The following is a 19,495-nucleotide window of genomic DNA, read 5'->3' as shown; positions in this document are numbered from 1 at the left end:
TCTTTATCCATCCAGCAGTGTCCAGTATAGATGAGGTGATAAAAATGCTTGTATCCACTCAATTTTATTTTAGTGTATTTTATCCAGGAAATAAAAAATAATAGCAGAGTCCAGTGGAACATCATGGGAGACAATTGTATGTATCTGACAGTAAATTCAATGCATTACCTTGGAAAGAAGGAAACCAACTTTCAAACCTGGTCTAGGAAGTCTTGCCTGGAGGTCCATCTTCTCCATCATGGACCAAGCTTTCTTTGAGCCTATGGCTCTCATAATAAGTCATATTCTGTATTTGGAACTGTAGGGTAAATTGGAGATACACATTTTGTCTACAATCCTGTATGCTTATAGGACACATATTTGTGTGTTATTGCCTTAAACAGAAAAGTATACCATGATATACCAATTTCCAAATGTAGTAAACACATGGAAGAGTGGGAAGTGTTCCAAGTTAGGGCCAGAGAATGGGGTTCTAGATTATTTGGCCACGGGTGTGACATTTATGCTAGCCCTGGCAATAAAATAGGAAAGACAACCCAGAATGCAGGTGGGCATAATCATCTAATCCCATGGGACAAGGCCTGAGACCTATTCAAGTTTCAGAATGAATTAGTTTAGATTAAGAAATCCGTCAGTGACCTCTTACCCTAGTCAGCCACTGAATACCCTAATATCTATATAACATCTGGTAGATTTAAGCCCTGTTCTTTGTACAGTAAATTGTTATTGTTGTTCGGTCATTTTTCAGGCATGTCCAACTCTTTGTGATCCTATTTGGGATTCTTCTGGCAAAAATGCCATAGTCATTTGCCACTTCCTTCTCTAGTACATTTTACAGATGAGGAAACTGTAGCAAACAGGTCAAATTATTTGCCCAGGATTACACAGCTAGTGTCTGAAACCAGATTTGAATTCAGGAAGATGAGTCTTCCTAATTGTAAGAACAGTGCTTTATCCACTGTACCAAACAGCTGCCCTAGTACAGTAAATTAGTCTTGTTTCAATTATGCTGCCTCGAGATTACAAAGGGACAGAAAGACAACTTCCCAAATTTTGTGGGTGCTCTAGTGGGTGGTGGTTTAGGACAGAGAGAGAATGACTAGGACAACTGGGCTCTTATTGCCCATCAAAATGGGCATCTCATATAACCAGGATACACTAAAAGAAATCTCTTGCACAGTGCTGAAGTGACATCTGAATTCCTAGAGGCATTACGAGAAGTTGCTGAACCTTTTCCTTTAAAGTGGCTGCATCAATGTTGTCAATAATTTTCATCACTTCACTTTCTAGGCTTAACTAAATTGAACCCCTATCAATGCTTATGATGATGATCTTAGACAGACTGGGTCTCCCTATTTGGTGTTTAGCCTTCTCTTTTTCAGTTTTGAGAAGAATAATGTTCAAAGTTTTAAAGAGTAACATTAAAGGCAAGGACAGAAGTGTCTTTTTAAAATTAATGACTCAATTCAGAACCTTTCCCAGTACTCTTTCTCTGTGTTTAAGAGAGTTCAATATATAAAAGACTACTTAGATGATAAGAACATACATTTTAAGTTACAAGTGATCCTAAGGATTTTAGGCAAATACCCTCATTTTAATGATGTGGAAACTAAAACCCAGAATCTAAGTATCCTGCCCCAAATTACATGGGTAACAGTACTGGAATTTGAACCAGGGTCTTCCTATTCCAAATTACCTTGCTACTCTGACAAAGGAATATAGCACATCTCCTCGATTTATTTTTATCCTGGACCATATGTTTTAATGATAAATAGGATTATCTTAAGGCACTTCCCCACACACACTCTTTAAAAATCTTAAAAGAAAAGACTGCATTGTAATCCTGATTGCTGTAATAAATATTAAGTGACAACTTAAAATAATAACTTAATCATTATAGATCCATTAGAAACACTACAGATTATAGTCTCTTTAGTTAAAGGATACTTCATATATTTCCAAAGATTAGAGTCCTGCAGGATATAACCTTAATTAGCCACAGACAAGAACAATTGATACCAAATGGATCACTACAATTTTTTCCAGATATTTGTAATATCCTTGGGCTATCCAATTTTTGAACATTCAGATACTTTAAAGTATGGAAATAACTAATTTCCTGGCCTAACCCGAGTAAATTCATTCATTTACGTCTTTAGGCATTATGATTTGTGGTTCTTATCTCCCTCCTTGCTCTTAAAAAAATTCAGATTGTTTTTAAAGATTATTAAAATACATTGGAATTGATGCAATTCCAGTTTCATTTAGTGCCTGGAACATAGTAAGTACTCAATAAATACTTGTTCACTGCCTTCAATGGTTGTGATTTTTTTTAGTATGATGTATGTTATAGCCAGTCTTTTAATCATCAATATTGTGGGGTGGAGACTGGGTGGAAAGGAAGCAACGGTGAGCAAGATTATACAAAGATGATCATTCACACATAGCTCACAATCATGCTTCCCTTCATTAGCATGAACACTCGGGAGCCTGAGAGGGTACTGTGTTGGAGGAGGGCAATTCCAGGTCTTGTCAGAGCAAAAGAACAATAGCTGATTGTATATAAATGATCTACAATACAGACAAATCCACAAATAGTGGTTTTTATGTTTCTCTTTCCTCTATGTATTGTTACATCTGTACAAAGACAAAATTATATGCAATGTCGTATATAATAACTCAAAAGATATATTTGTCCATATGTTCTCCAGGAACCCCAGAATGAAACCTTTACCAGATGCCATATATTGCTCCAAGGGAGTTCAAAAGATTAACTCTCAGTGGAGTGATTAGAACCAACTGGCTTTTCCCAGTGACCTAAGAGAGTGTCTGACAATCTATAGATAAAGAAATTACTGGGAAAAAAAATATTGCTTGTTTGTCTTTCATTCTTGAAGAGGACCAATGACATCATGGGTGATGTTTTGACTTGTGCATAAGTTGGATTTAAGCGAGGCAGAGTTGCACAAAGTCATCAGACTCACTCTCTCTTCCAGAGCCATCAAAGTCCAGTGGCAAAGCACAATCAAGAGGACTGACAATGACCCAAGATACAGTGGATGATTCTGGTGTCTTTGACGTCTGACCAAACTCTAAACACTCCACAGTGCCTGCTTCAGCCACCCCCATTGAAATAAATTATCCTCATCTACCCATTCCAACAGGTGATGTCTCACATATTTGGGATAGACATCCCTTTAGCTCACCAATGCGTTTGAGACCAGTCAGTTACCCTCAACCTGATTTAGCCTGTCTTCCATAAGTTTAGTGCTACATTGCCAAGTTCTTTCATTATGGTCTACCCTGTCTGCTATAGAAGCCCGAAAAATCACAGAATCAAAGACCATCCAAGCTGGAAGGAATCTTAGAGCTCATCTGATCCAATACTCAGAAACTCTTAGGGACCATTCTCCCACCACATAAAAATGAGTACAAAATTAAGGTTATATGAATCCAAATAGTTTATGAACTCAGTTGCCTAACAATCTGATTTAGCAAGGTCTAAACATTATTTTTGACAAAAGAGTAAATAAGACTTTTCAGTAAATTGTCAAAAAAAAAAACAAATTCCATCACCACACCCCAAAATCCAAATGCTTAGTATAGCCATTTGTTTCACCCAAGTCATGTTTGCTTATTATTTGTTTTAAAAATATTTTGAACCTGAACCTTTGTTGAACAAAAATCATGTCTCAGAAAACAATAACTGATATTTATATGACTTTTCTAAAGGTTTTCAAAGTTCTTTACATATGTCTTTTTTTATCCTGAAAACCATGCTGGGAGGTGCTGTTATTCTCATTTTAGAAAATGAACATCGAACACACACACAGTGTCATCAAATTTGTCTCAAAGCAAAAAGCAAAAAAAAAGTTGTAATGAATCCCTGCAGCTGCTACCAGATTCCCAGGTTTCTTGGGACCCAGTTTGGAATAAAACTGTATCTCAATCTGTTCCTCTCTTTCTCTCTGTCTCTGTCTCTATCTTTCTGTCTCTGTCTCTCTATTTCTCTCACACACATGTATGCACACGCATGCACACATGTGCAATGTATCAAACCATAGTCAATGAATACAAATGTGTTTTAGTTCTTTATTCTAGTCAGTTAAGGAAGAGAGACAAAAGGGAAGGGGAGAAGGAAAGAGACATAGAAATAGATAATGAAATAAAAAGCCAGGTACAAAGGGAAAAGACATAGATGGAATGATAGATACAGAAGGGGAAAAAAAGAGGTAACACATAAAGGCAAAAACAAATAGATAGATAGATATGTCAAAGAAATGTATATAATTAAAAGAACACTGGACTGACCAGTTATGTGATCTTGGTCAAGTCACAATGTCTCCAAGTCATAGTTTACTCATATATAAAATAAGTGTGTTGGGATATGGTGATCCCTTACCTAACTAATTTTCTATTTGTGAAAGGGGAAGAATGATAAAACAGACAAACAAAATAACAAAATCAAGGGTAGAGGGAAATAGACCTCTTAAATTTATACTATTAAGCCACATGATCAGGCAGTATAGATAATTCAGTGTACTTATGCAAAAAAAAAACCCCATAATTTCAATATTTTTCAATGCCCTAAAGATCAAAGCTCTATCTCAGGGTTGTACATACTTTCTATAAATAGTGATATTAAACAAATAAAATACTCTTTACAAAGCACACATATAATGTTTAAATAGTCTATGTTGTGTTTTGTTTCATTGTTTCCTTCTTATTACCATGTTTGAGAATGCTGTTAGAAAATCTTATACTTTTAATATTTCGGGAAGCTGACTAGTACACTTAATGTGTTAAGAAAAATAACTTTTATTTATTGTATCATTCAAAAACAAAATGCCTATTTGAAAGAATTTGGAAGGTGTTAAAACAAAACAAGAAAAAAAGGTCTAGGCTTTCAAAAATGTATAAACATTGTTTGAATAATATGATTAAAAGTGCTGTGCTTCCCAGTTAGTTTGAAAGGATGGACATTATTGAAATTCCCCTCTTTCTATAGTCATTAACAGAATTCCTAACTTACTACTCTGGACAAGGGGGTATGTCACTTCCTGTTTTGCCAGAAGAGGGTCCTCTGCTTTCATCTTATGATATCTGTATCTTTTGGTCTTCTAACTTCTAAAGAACTTTAAAACCATGTTGCACTTTTACAACCACAATCATAATTGATATCATCTCTCCACTACTCATCTATTTGCCCCAATGAAATTAAACCAAAGGCTAGAGCTAATGTCTCAGTCAGAAGTTTTCTGTCCCTACCCTAACCCGTAACAATAGGCAGGGGGAGATGCGAGTCTTATTTGTGCCTGAGACAACTGACAGGGGAAATCTACACTTGAAATATAATCATTTCATGAGTTTGCAAGTCTCTAAACCACTTTATTATTTCCCCCCTTAGGTTACCTCATATATTCCATGCAATGCCAGCAGTGATTCCCATTTACTTGTTCACAAACCCCTTGGGGTTTCCTGATGATGGTCCAAAGGGTTCATGCTAAAAATTCTGTAATGGCGCCTTAAGCAAAAAATAATTGCAGGTTATTATGAGTAGTATATTAAATTACCCTGGGGGTTCACAACACATTTTTGTTGTTTTTGAAAGGGGTTTTTAGAACAAAAAACACTGGGTGTCAGCCTCAGGCCAGGACTCCTTATTCTTAGTGCCATAACAACTCTGACCCTCTTTCCCTCCGAGTGATGTTGTTATAGATCACTGTCAGTATTTTCGGTTATCTGATGGTGGCAGGAAATGAATATTTTCTCAAAAACATTCAAATTCTAATGGCTCATCTATGCTTACAAACCCAACTACTCACTGCATATGTCTTAAAGTTTTCAGCTTTTCCATCCTTGGTGGAGATTCATAAAAGGAGCCTTCATCAACTATAAATGCCATCATTTATCAAGTTTATTGCTTCAGCAAGCCAGTTTTCAGAATTTACCTGACCGAACAACTTTTATATGGTTTTACTCTGCTGTCATAAATTCATTTAAGAATCACTGGCACACAGTGTTTCACAAGAAGCAGAATGTATGATGCCCATCCTGCCACATGCATATTACCTACAGATCAGTGCAGGTGATGAAATGAGATAGGTCTTAGAGCAGTTCGTTGTATTCTTTACCATGTAACTGTCCTCACCTCTGGCACCCCTGCAAGAAGACTGCACTGCAGCAACTATATTCCAGCCACCCTGCAAATTACCTTGACTCACTACCAAACTGGAAATCAGCTCCCATTTCATGCTCCTAGAGAATGTCGAATTAATCATGCAAATAAAGAGGAGTCGTTAATATGTCTACTATAGTAACCCTGCAACCAAACACCTGCTCACTCTGAAGTTCCCTGAATACCCTTCACATGCATATGTTGTACACTTTTGGATTACCTTTAGCTGGCTGGCTTCCCGAGGTGGAATTAATAGAATGAACAGCATGGGGTTAGGGGAGGAGGAGAGGAGGAGAGGAGGAGAATGTAATGTGCAATACCAACAATAAATAAATAAATATATTTTCATAGTGAGTAATACTACAGAGCCAAAATATTTCTGATAATGGTAATAGTAGTCTCAAATAAACATCCCCCCGGGGGCAGCTAGGTGGCACAGTAGATACAGCACCGGCCCTGGATTCAGGAGGACCCGAGTTTAAATCCTACCTCGGACACTTGACACTAGCTGTGTGACCCTGGGCAAGTCACTTAACCCTTATTGGCCCACAAAGTAAACAAACAGAAGGATGGAGGGACGGATGGATAGATAGACAGATGAATGAACAAACAAATTAATTAATTAATTAATTAATTAATATATAAATAGTTGGATGGATGGATAAATAGATACCTCCCCCTTCTATTACCTTCTGAAATGCAACTTCCCAAATACTCAGTTCTAATCAACATTCAACATATAAGGGTATTGTGCACAGGTGAATGTTTTGGCTATATCCTTGGCATCTATAGAAATCTCCAAATATTTGGTAACATACTAAGGGTTGGTTGTAGCTCCCTATTCTTTTTTTTTTTTTAAGTGAGGCAATTGGGGTTAAGTGACTTGCCCAGGGTCACACAGCTAGTAAGTGTTAAGTGTCTGAGGGCGGATTTGAACTCAGGTACTCCTGACTCCAGGGCCGGTGCTCTATCTACTGTGCTACCTAGCTGCCCGTAGCTCCCTATTCTTAAGCCTAAGTATCTTCTTGGTGCAGTGGGGAAAACACTGAGCTTAAGTTCAAAGTCTGGCTCACTGAATAGTTTTGGATAAGTCAATGTAACACTCTGAGCCTCAATTGTCTAATCTGACCAATGAGAAAAATAATTAAAAACTTGCAAAGACTTTGTAAATTGTAATGCACTATGTTATTAACCTGAACTATCATCATCATCATTACTATTAATAACTTCTCTGAAACTATTTCTTCAACTGTAAATGCAGTTGTACTTTGCCTATCCACTTCACAGAAATGTAAAAATCTAATGAGATAATAGTTGCCAACTACAAAATGCTATATAAATGTCCCTATCTTTTTGGGGGGATGAGGAGAGATTGGGGGGGGTTCTCTTACTCATCATTACTCATCAGCATGGAAATTCTTTGGATAAAGGTTGGCAACTACAATTAAATCACAGAGAATTTTCTGGGCACTAAAAGATTTGGTGGAGGAGGAGGAGGAGGAGAAGGAGCAGCAGCAGCTAGAATTCATATTGTGCTTTATGGTTTGTAAATCACTTTATGAATATATCATTTTATCATTACACAACCCTAGGAGGTAGGTTATATTATTATCCCATTAACATATGAGAAAACTGAGGCAGACAGCAGTTAAATGACTTCTTCAAACATTAAGTGTCTGTGGCTACATTTGAATTCAGGCTTTCATGACTGCACTCTGCCCATTGTGTCACCTAGCCAACTTGCCTATGATCAGATAACTAATATGTATTGGTCAGGACTGGAACACAGGTCTTTCTGACTCTAAGACCTATCCTCTCTCTTCACTATACAATATTATCTCCCTCTGCTCTCAATATCATTATTATTTTTAGTCTAGTTTGTGTAAAGCATGGATTCTCATCAATTTCACCTTACTTTGTTATGGTCTGCATAACTGCACCTCTAGTGTGAGGATTTACCAAGCCCTTTTCAGTGCTGCTCATCCACCTTTACCCATCTCTCATCTGTGGTTCCAAGAAACTGTAGGATTCAGGCTGAGAGTAACTGACAAGCCTCAGACCAATTGGTAAGTTAAGGCAATGTCTACCCTAAGCATATGACATCTTCCCCCAGTAAAATGGGAACAATTTGTTCCAATGGCCACAAAGGCAGCTAAAGCAGGCACTATGGAGTGCTTAGTTAGAGCTTGGTCAGACATAGAAGGAGCCAAGGTCATCTGCTGCATCCTAAGCCATCGCTAGTCATCTTAACTTTTAACCTGCCACCGGACTTTGATGACTAATGAAGAAACAGACAGAGAGAGTGAGAAGGCTGACAACTTTGTACAACTCTGCTTCACTTTAAATGCAGTTCATGGGCAAGTCAAAATCTCGCTCTGTGATGTTATTGGTCCTCTTTGAAAATGAAGGACAGAGGGCAGCTAGGTGGCACAGTGGATAAAGCACCAGCCCTGGATTCAGGAGGACCTGAGTTCTAATTTGGCCTCAGAGACTTGACATTTACTAGCTGTGTCACCCTGAGCAAGTCACTTAACCCTCATTGCCCTGAAAAATAAAAATAAAATCAAGGACAAATAGCAAAATCTTTGTTATGTTGTACCTGGAGACAGGGGAATGAATAATGTAATAAGGTAAACTTCTAGGTTCTTTCAGCCCTCTGATTCTGCAAAGCTTTTTTTTTTCTATCCACAATTGCTGAGCATGTAGCCTTATTACTATTTGGGATATGTAAGCAAAATGATTAAAAATTATTAATCTTAGCTAGAGACAGATAGAATTTCATATCCTAAGAACTGTAAGGAGTCTTTGAGATCATCTAAACCAACGTGTTCATTTTACTGATGTGAAAGATGGACTTAGAGAACTAACATGATTATCCAAAGGTTGCATGGCTAATTGGAAGAAGAAAATGGACCATAACCTAGGTATATTGATTCCTAGGGCAGCAACCTTTCCAGTACACCAGTGCTACATATGTTCCATAGCACAGAGATCAGGATAGAGAACTCACTGTCTTTTCCCAAAAATTTTCCTCTATTCTTTACTTTCTGATCCTACCCCCCAGTTTATTACTATCCTTTTAATCACTTGCGTAGAGTCAAACTTGACTCTTTACTCTGTTTCAAACCTGTAAGAGGCTAAAATTCTAGCTAGTCTGTCTAAAATATCTAATGAGTGGTTGCCAATAAATTATAAGCTTTAGCAAGAGTTAGACTTTTAAGCATTTATTAAAGAGATAAGAATTTGGTAAAGAGAGAGAGAGAGGCCTAGATTCATCTATCTATTAAAGGGAGAGAGCATTCCTAGCTCCACTCTCAACCAGAAGCCTGACGAAAAAGAGCGAGAGTGCTAGCCTCACCCCCTCTTCCTCCCACAAGCAAATGTCACTTCCTGATGCCAAAGAGCGGCATGTCTGGCCCTCAGAGGCCTTCTCCTCATGGCAGAGCATCCTGCAGTAAGTCTCCAGCATGTGGCATCATTCCAATCATTACCAACCTCATTTTTAACCAACTGCCATCTTTTATAGATTCTCCCTATGTGATATTTAGGATATCAATTCCCTTCTCCCTACTCATGCCACAAACCCACTTCATCACCTCCTTCCTAGAGTTTTGTAATTGCCTCCTAATCAGTTTCTGTGATTTCAAGTTCTTCCTTCTCCAATCCATGATCTACACAGCTGCCAAAATCATTTCCGTAAAGTGCATGTCTTTATGATTTCCCTAACTCAATAAACTCCTATGTCCCAAAATATAAACTCTTCTCTTTGGCATCTAAAGCCCTTCATAGTCTGACTCCAGTCTCCCTTTCCAGCCTTATTATACATTCTTCACCTTTACTCCCTTTATTATCCAGCCAAACTAACTTTCTTATGTTCCAAGAGCTCAATGGGAATGAATCAGATTCAAGAAGTTAGTGTAGGTCTCTGGACTTGGTTTATTGTTCATTCTCAAATGGGCTACTTTTGCTACTGACCAAGTTTCTTTGCCATGAATGAGGGAGCCTGTAAAGCTATGTCTGTAACTATATACTTTTAATTTATTCTTGCTATTATTCAATCAAAGCATTTCTTTGTTAAAAACCTATTTAATTTACTCATCAAATCCTGACCTTACATTTAGGACTGACATGTACCTGGCCCAGAACACTAGGTACAGATGGCAGATTCTGGTGATTTGGTAACAATGAATTCATTTCCATGCCATCTAAAAAGAAAGATGGCAACAGTGAGAGAATGAAGTATGGGATGTTTTATGTATTGAGATTGTCAAAGATTATCCTCTGTTATTTTGTAGAGCAGGAATTGTGATATAGATAGAGAGAAAGACAGACAGGAAGAGAGAAATATAGAGATCGAAAGAGATGATAGAGATAGATGATAGATAGATAGATGGATAGATTGATAGATAGATAGACAGATAATCATCAATAGGATAAGGCAGGAGCATCCACAGACCCAAAGGAATTACAACCAGATCAAGCAGAAGAGGAAGTAAAACACTGACTGCTTCACCATTCTCCGACTACTCCTTAATGCTCCTGGGCTTTTCAATAAAAATTGGCCATTGAATTGACTAAAGCAAAAATAAGTAAGGTCATGTTAGTAGCTGCAATCTTGCATAAGGTGGAAGATCTGAGGTAGGCTTTGTAAGGGACTAATCAAAGATTGGAGAGAGGATGATATTGCAGTCTACAATAGATCATGACCCTGATCTAATCTCTTTGCTTCAGGAAATGAGATCTATTAAAGATGAGGTAGAAGAGGCAGAAAGGCAGAGACACAAATTAATATGACTCTTCCTGAACTTATTCTCCATTTTCTTGGTTCCAGCTCCCCACTCCACCACCTTTCCTAGGACCCAAAGTATATATTTGATCAAAATGACAAAGCATGCCTTGACGGGAGATAAGACATGTAAGAAATTAGTGGGTATTCAGGGAAGGATGTAAGTTTCCTACTGGCTATATATCATCGGAAAGAATGTGAATGAAGCATTTATTAAGCACTTACTGTGTGCAAAGCACTGTGCTAATTAATGAAAACATAAATTTAAAAAGTATGATAGTCACTACTCTCTAGCACCTCACATTTTAATGAGGGAGATACCACACATGAAAGTTCTAGCAATTTGGCTGGCTCACCCATGGACAACATTAGTCAGATTCATTTTATTTTAAAACTGGCGACAAATGTTATTAATCAGGAAAATTAGCTTAGAACCTGGAGAATTTGGGACAGGAATGTTGTGCCTTTGGTCCAGTGGGATCTGGCAGAGATCTAGAAGCCTTGTCTAGGCAGGTTTGGTAGATCTGGTTATGAAAATAAGGAGCTAATAAAGGTATGTTTATAGTCAGCCTTTTGTAATTCTAGTTAGGAAATATGAAGAGAAAGGAAAAGGAAATGGTACCCACAATGCCAGAGTCTCCTCCTTCACTTCCACCAACTCTCCTCTACCTTGACCTAATGGAATTTAAAGACTATCAGAATTGGGGTCAAACCCCTTGCCAAAACCCACTCAGTTCTTAACATCAGCCCAAACAGGATTAAATATCTAATGCCTGAGTGACACTTTATTAAGTGGAAGGTGGGATTCTAACATCTATGGGTCCTCAAGATACATGAAGTTAGGCAACCATGATTCCTGGATATTCTACTTAAATTAGACAAAGAACTACCATCTAGGTAGGAAAGTTAGGGAATATCAATGCATGATAAAGACCATTTCCCAGACAGAAATGACAGAGCCAAGTAACTAGTTTAGTCAGTCCAGCCCACTATAGTAGGGAAAACTAATTGGAAACCCTTTGATTAACCCAACCATTAATATTGGTAATATTAAACAGTACAACTAGTTGTGGTGGCACATACATATAATCCTTGTTACTGGGGAGACTGAGGCTAGTGGGATTCTCAAGCTTGGGGGAGCTGCATATACATATGTGTATTTGTATATAGACAGAGTCATGGAGAAAGAGAACAAAATAGTATTCTTTATTGGAAAAGTCATACCTTCTACAGGAACTCTTTCCCATTTCAACTCCCAGCTACTAGTGACTTTCCCTTTCACATTACCTTCCGTATTCCTGACATATATCTTGAATTTACCTTGTTATTTATATGTATACTCTTCCATTAGAATATGAGCTCCTCGAAGGAAGGGACTGTTTATACCTTTCTTTACATCCCCAGCTCTTAGCACAGTGCCTGGCGCATAGTAGTCACTTAATAGATGCTTATTGAATGATTCATAGAGTGCATAAAAGATTGGTAGTTCTCAGAAAAACTACTTGAAATAAATAACAACTTTACCAAAGTTTTAGTATGTAAGATAAATCCAAATAAATTATAAGCATTTCTATATGTTACCAACAAAGTCCAGCAGCAAGAGATAGAAAGAGAAATTCCATTTAAAATAGCTGTAGACAGTATAAAATATTTGGGACTCTATCTCCCAAGACAAACCCAGGAACTATATGAACACAATTACAAAATGCTTATCACACAAATAAATTCAAATATAAACAATTAGAAAAATATCAATGGCTCATTGTTAGGCTGAGCTAATATAATAAAATGAAAATTCTACCTAAATTAATTTTTCAGTGCCATACCAATAAAACTACCAAAAATTATTTTATATAGCTAGAAAATATAACTAAAATCATCTGGATAAAAAAAAGGTCAAGAATATCAAGAGAATTTTTTTAAAATGCAAAGGAAGATGGTCTAGCTATACCAGATCTAAAACTATATGGTGGCAATCATCAAAACTATTTGGTACTGGCTAAAAAACGGAGTGGTAGATCAGTAGCCTAGATTAGGTACACATGACATAGCAGTAAATTACCATAGTAATCTACTGTTTGATAAATGCAAAGACTTTAGCTCTGAGATAAGAACTCACTATTTGACAAAATCTGTTAGGAAAACTGGAAAAAAAAAAACAGTATGGCAAAAACTAGGCATAGACCAACATGTCACATCATATACCAAGGTCAAAATGGGTACAAGATTTAGACATAATGGGTGATACAATAAGCAAATTAGGAGAGAAAGGAATAGTTTATCTCTCATATGAAGAAGGGAATACTTTGTGACCAAAAGAAAGATATAGAACATTATAAAATGCAAAATAAATCATTTTGATTCATTTAAATTTAATAAGGTTTTACACAAACAAAACCAATGCTACCAAGATTAGAAGGAAAACAGAAAGCTGGGAAACAATTTTTATAGATAGTGTTTCTGATAAAGGCCTTATTTCTTAAATATATAAAGAAAAAGTCAAATTTATAAGAATACAAGTCATTTCCCAATGGATAAATGGTAAAAGGATATGAACAGGCAGCTTTCAGATGAAGAAATTGATGCTGTCTATATTAATATGAAAAAATGTTCTAAATCATTATTGATAAGAGATATTCAAATCAACACAACTCTAAGGTCCCACTTCACATCTATCAGATTGGCTAATATGACCAAAAAGCAAAATGATAAATGTTGGAGAAGATGTGGGAAAATTGGAACACTAATGCATTGTTGGTGGAGTTGTGAACTGATCCAGCCATTCTGGAGAGCAATTTGGATCTATGCCAAAGGGCTATAAAACTGTGCATACCCTTTGATCCAGCAATACCATTAACACTCCTAGGTCTATATCCCAAAAAGATCATAAAAAAGGGAAAAGGACCCACATGTACAAAAATATTTATAGCAGCTCTTTTTGTGGTGGCAAAGAATTGTGGAATGGCTGAACAAGTTGTGAACATAATGGAATATTATTACGCCATAAAAAAAATAAGCAGGGAGATTTCAGAAAAACCTGGAAAAACTTACATGAACTGATGCTGAGTGAAGTGAGCAGAACCAGGAGAACATTATACACAGTAACAGCAGCATTGTGCAATGATCACGTATGATAGATTTAGCTCTCCTCAGCAATACAATGATTGGACACAATTTCAAAAGACTCATGATGGAAAATTCTCTCCACATCCTGAGAAAGAACTATGGATTTTGAATACAGATCAAAGCATACTATTTTCACTTTTGCAAGTTTTCTTTTCTTTCTTGTAGTTTTTTCCCCTTTTGTTGTTGGAGGGTGGTATGCACTGAGCACCTTATCAGGACACATTCCCTTTTGTTACATCCTGTTGATCTTTTGGTGGGTTAGATAAAATTATAAGTCTATAAGTTAAGCAAGATCAAAGAAGCCTCAACTAGAAATGTCATATTAAACTATGCCAAGCCTAGGCCCCTGGCAGTGGCCTCCACAAAAAGGCCATTGATTTTCCTCAAGATGTACTCCCACTGAGCCTCTCCTGCCTTTACCAACTCTAGCCACTTGAGCGCCTCCTTGTAAAGATTTGGACACTGCAGACCCCCCTGACGCCTGGATCACAAATGGCTCTATCCAACATGAGCATGGTGTCCAACAATGATCTTCCACCCAATCAATCCAGCTTCCAATAAGTATTTGAAGGATGGAAGACCTGGGAAGACATTCCAGTATACCAAACTTTGGGTCTTTTGGATGGCTTGTGAGGCTCCCCTACATGAAACAAAACCATCACTTATATGGATTCATAGGCCATATCTATGGGCCTCACTGGAGCATAAACTTGGAAGAAAATCTGAGGGTGTGTGCTCTAGACCTTTACATAGGGGACTGTACCTGCATCTATACATGTCCTATAATCCTTTTTTCTTTTTTTTTTTTTAGGATTATGACTTAATTTCTCTAGAGAACTCTCTGGTGAGGATATTTCCTTCTACCAGGGTAACTATTCAGCAATCCACAGCTTTAGAGAGGTGCATGGGGAGCTAAGAGGTCAAATCGCCCCATAAGGGTCACACTGTTAGGGTGTGTTACAGGTGAGATTCAAACATAGGTTTTGTTGACTCTGAGGCCAACTCCTTATCCCTTTCACCACATTGTTTCTCTGTGACAGAGAGCCAACTAGATGGCATAAATAATAAAATATTAGACTTAGAGTCAAGAAGACCTGGATTTAACACCAGCTTAGGAACTTAATAGCTGAGTGACTCTGTACAAGTCACTTAATTCTGCCTCAGTCTCCTCATTCAGAAAATGGTATAATAATAATATTTTAATAATAGCACCCACCTTTCAGTATTGTAGGGAGAAAATTAGATAACATATGTAATGTTTTGCAACCCTTAGGTTGTTAACAACTTGTTATAGTATCATGGTATAAGAAGTGGTGGTTTGTTAAATAGCTAGTGTTAGGGATAAGATCTGTGCCCAAATTCCATCTCTCACATTTACTCATAGTGTCATTCTGGGAATGTCATTAAACCTCTAGACAGCTTTCTGAGACTATAAATTGCAGTGATCTCCACTGATAAAGGAAGTTTCTTTACTGGGGAGTTCCCTTTACTAGTGAAATCACTCATCTATATTCTATCCCCATCCCTATTTCATTAGACCTGTATATCTACACCTTTAAAATTCTTTCAGATTAGAAAATTCAGATTCAAACCAGAAATTTCCATGTGCTTAGAAAAGTAGGATATGACTAAAGTTATCAAAATATTCTTGTAGCTTTTACAAGTAGGTCACTGAATATAGTATATAGTCTTTCTCATGTTGCTTGTTTTACAAAAGTTCCCCCTGGAGTTGTGTAGAGTCTTTTCTGTGGAAGGTCAAAATACTGTATGGCTATAACCTCATTAACCCTTCTAACATCCTTGGGAGGTTCTTCATGAGTAGGTATTTTCAAGTCTCTACTTCAAAGACAAGGAAGTGAGGGCAAGCAATTAACCCAAGGTCATACAGGAAGACCAGGAAGAGGACCTAAATATCTAGATCCCAGGGCAGGATATTATTTGCTAGAATGCAATAGCTATCCTCATTACCCTCTCAGTATAAGGAAAAGGGAAAAATATACTAAGTCTATATTCTTTTCAGCCAAAGTTTTGTATTTCAAAAGACCAGAGATAGAAACATAATACATCTGTCATCTTTAATTTACTATTTTATTAATATGAATTTAGCAAACATCAACAAACATGCTTATTTCCATATATGTATAAAAATAATACAATAAGAGGGTAGTCTATCAAACCAAGAATTTATATTATTTATCATTGTGTGTATTTAAGTGTAAAACAAATTCAACACAGTAATTCTAAAATTGCCTTTCTTATTTGTGTCCCCCTCTGAACTTCTATCTGCTCTCTTCTATATATTTTTGAAATTTTTCTGAGTCTTTTCTTTTTTTTTTATTATTGTGGCCATTTCCTTTCCCAACCTTAAATACTTCTCTTCCCCTCCCCATCACAAATAAGTATAATAAAGTAAAATAAATCCATATATTGGATTCCAAAAAGGTATGGCTCACTCTTTACCTCTAGTCCATCACCTTTCTGTCAAGAAATGGGAAGCATGAGTCCTCACTAGCCTCTAGTAGTAGTGGCTGAGTAGTAGTGGTTGTGAGGGGTCATTGCACTGATCAAATTCTTAAGGTTTTTGTTTTGTTTTGTTTTATACAGAGCTATTTTTCTTTACAATGTTATAATCACTGTAAAAGTCATTCTCCAAGGGGCAGCTAGGTGGCGCAGTGGATAGAGCACCGGCCCTGGATTCAGGAGTACCTGAGTTCAAATCCGACCTTGGAAACTTAACACTTACTAGCTGTGTGACCCTGGGCAAGTCACTTAACCCCAATTGCCTCATAAAAAAAAAAAGTCATTCTCCAGGTCCTGCTCATTTTACTCAACATCAATTTATACAAGTCTTCCCATGTTTCTCTGAATTCATTCCTTTACTCATCCTTTATGGTAAAAATATTCTATTATATTCACATAAGGAAATTTGTTGAGCCATTTCCTAAATCATGGGCATCTACCTTGTTTTCAATCCTTTGCTTCTACAAGAAGTGCTGCTATAAGTAATTCATACATATGTGTTTTTCTCACTATCTTTTATATCTTTTAAGGTCTATACTGAGTAGTAAAATCACTGGATCAAAGACCATGACTGGACCAATTTAGCTTATACCACCTACCCAAGGCAGCACACTCCACTTTGGCATGGTTCTCACTGTTGGGAATGTATCATCCAGTGGAGTGCAAGTAAATGTTTAACAACTGGCTTCCCCATGCTGTCCCGCCAAAAGTACATATGACACTCTTTTACTTTTAATCTGTATTATTAATATTTTCCCCATCACTTTCTTAAGTCTAGTTAATCAGCAGAACAATAAATCAGTTCCTGATTTGCAGCATTTTCTAATTTCTGAAGTATACTTACACTGAATATTTAATAATCAGCATTTACAAGCTGCTAATTGTTAAATTTGATAAGATTGTTCAATTAATTGAGATGACTCCACTATACTCCTGAAATTATCCCTTTCTTTGAACCTAACTTTGCTCCTATACACTTTCCACATATTATTTCTAGGCCTGCTCTCTGGGATCACGACGAATAGGTTTAATTGTTTTTCCACATGACACTCCTTCAAATACTTGAAGACAAATGTCATTTCCCCCACAGGGTACTGTTCTTGGTTGGGTTTGGAGGGGAGATAATAAATTATCTGTCAATTCTCAAACTTTAACAATACTAGTAGAAAAAAATAATATGTATTTGTAAGAGTACTGTCATTTAAAATCTTTGTCATTAAGGTTCTCTACTTGTTATTGAATTACAAGTTGCCACAGAATCATTTCTACCCTACAAACAACTGCCTCCAACTTTCTCTTCATTAAAACATTGTATCCTGGAAGAGAGAGTTTTAACTTCACCATTGAAAATTTACCTACTGGAAAAGACCTATAGACTTGCTTCTCAGTGGTTACTATTTATAGCTATATTAAAATCAAAGCTATCATTTTTGGATATTTAAACCACAATTGTAACTAACTCTTTTTGTGTGTGTGAGGCAATTGGGGTTAAGTGACTTGGCCAGGGTCACACAGCCAGTAAGTGTCAAGTGTCTGAGGCCCGGATTTGAACTCAGGTCCTCCTGACTCCAGGGCCAGTGCCCTATCCACTGCACCACCTAGCTGACCCTGTAACTAACTCTTAAGATGTAGAAGGAATTGCTACATAATTAATCCAATTAAATTCTTTAAATGTTCTAAATAACCTTACTTCATTCAGTCACTACAGTCTAATTAAATCAGATTGACTGAGTAGCTCCCATTGATTGTGCCATGGATACCAAGTTTCAATATGGCACAGTCCCTACCTTCAAGGACTAGTATAGAGATAAAGAAAGAGACATTTTAGCCAAAGACCAAATCATGGTGTTGTCCTTAACAAGGGGAAGGGTCATGTCTTCCTCTGAGACTACAGCAAAGAAGGGAAGGGGTAGGCAAAGATGTAGAAGGATTTGGGGGAGTGGAATAGGGGAGATAAAGGAAGATTTTTTTTTTCCTCAGCAAAGTAGGAGTCAGAGAGAGAGAAAGGAGTTGATGCTGACTTTAGGGATTTGAGAAAAGAAAGATTGAAAAAGCTGCTAAAAGCATGGTAAGAGGAAATCAATTGGGGAAAAATAAAAGAATTGTTTCTTCCAAAGTGTGGGTCCAATTGAGAGTATGTGAATTTGCAGTGAATCCATTTAGTATGGTTGTGTAATTTCCTCCAACAACATTCAGTATCATGAGACTAGGAGGTAAGGAAAGCCAGTTGGGGTGACCCAAGGTTGAGAATAGTAAAGGCAAGGAATTCAAGGAGGGAAAAAAGTACCTAGTCGGACTATTCAATTGAAAGATCCAAACCATAAAAACGGAAGTGAAACCAGAACAAGGTTGATGGATTGGAAGAACAGAGACAAATAACAAATGGAGGGCATGAGCACAAATGGGTTTAAAAGAAATCAGACAGAAAGATGTGGAAGAAGATTATGATCAAAGAAGAGGACTTTAGAGTGCAAGACCGAGGGCAGGACTTTTCTTTCTCTTTCCTTGTATTTATATCCTCAATACATAGCATAGTACCTGGAAAATAGTAAGCTTTTAAATGCTTGTTTTCCAGTTTAGCAGTAATGGTGAGATTCAAAATATGACCACCTATTCTGAGTGACTTAAGTGGACTGAAGTTTCACAAAGACACTGGTGTGCTGATAAATGCTTAATAGCTGACTCTCTGAGGAAATAAATGATAGATAGATGGACAGATAGATAGATGATAGATATGTGCATGTGTGTTTGTATATATATATATACATATATGTATAGATATGTATATACATATATGTATATAGAGAGATTCACTTCAGTCACCCAGAAAAGGTGGTCATATTTTCTTCATCACTTTCTTTTTGGGGGAGGGGCAGGGCAATGAG

The sequence above is a fragment of the Dromiciops gliroides genome, chromosome 1 (assembly GCF_019393635.1).
Source record: "Dromiciops gliroides isolate mDroGli1 chromosome 1, mDroGli1.pri, whole genome shotgun sequence".
Classification (NCBI taxonomy): domain Eukaryota; kingdom Metazoa; phylum Chordata; class Mammalia; order Microbiotheria; family Microbiotheriidae; genus Dromiciops; species Dromiciops gliroides.
The sequence above is the reverse complement of the archived record's forward strand: the minus strand, read 5'-3'. Positions refer to the sequence as shown.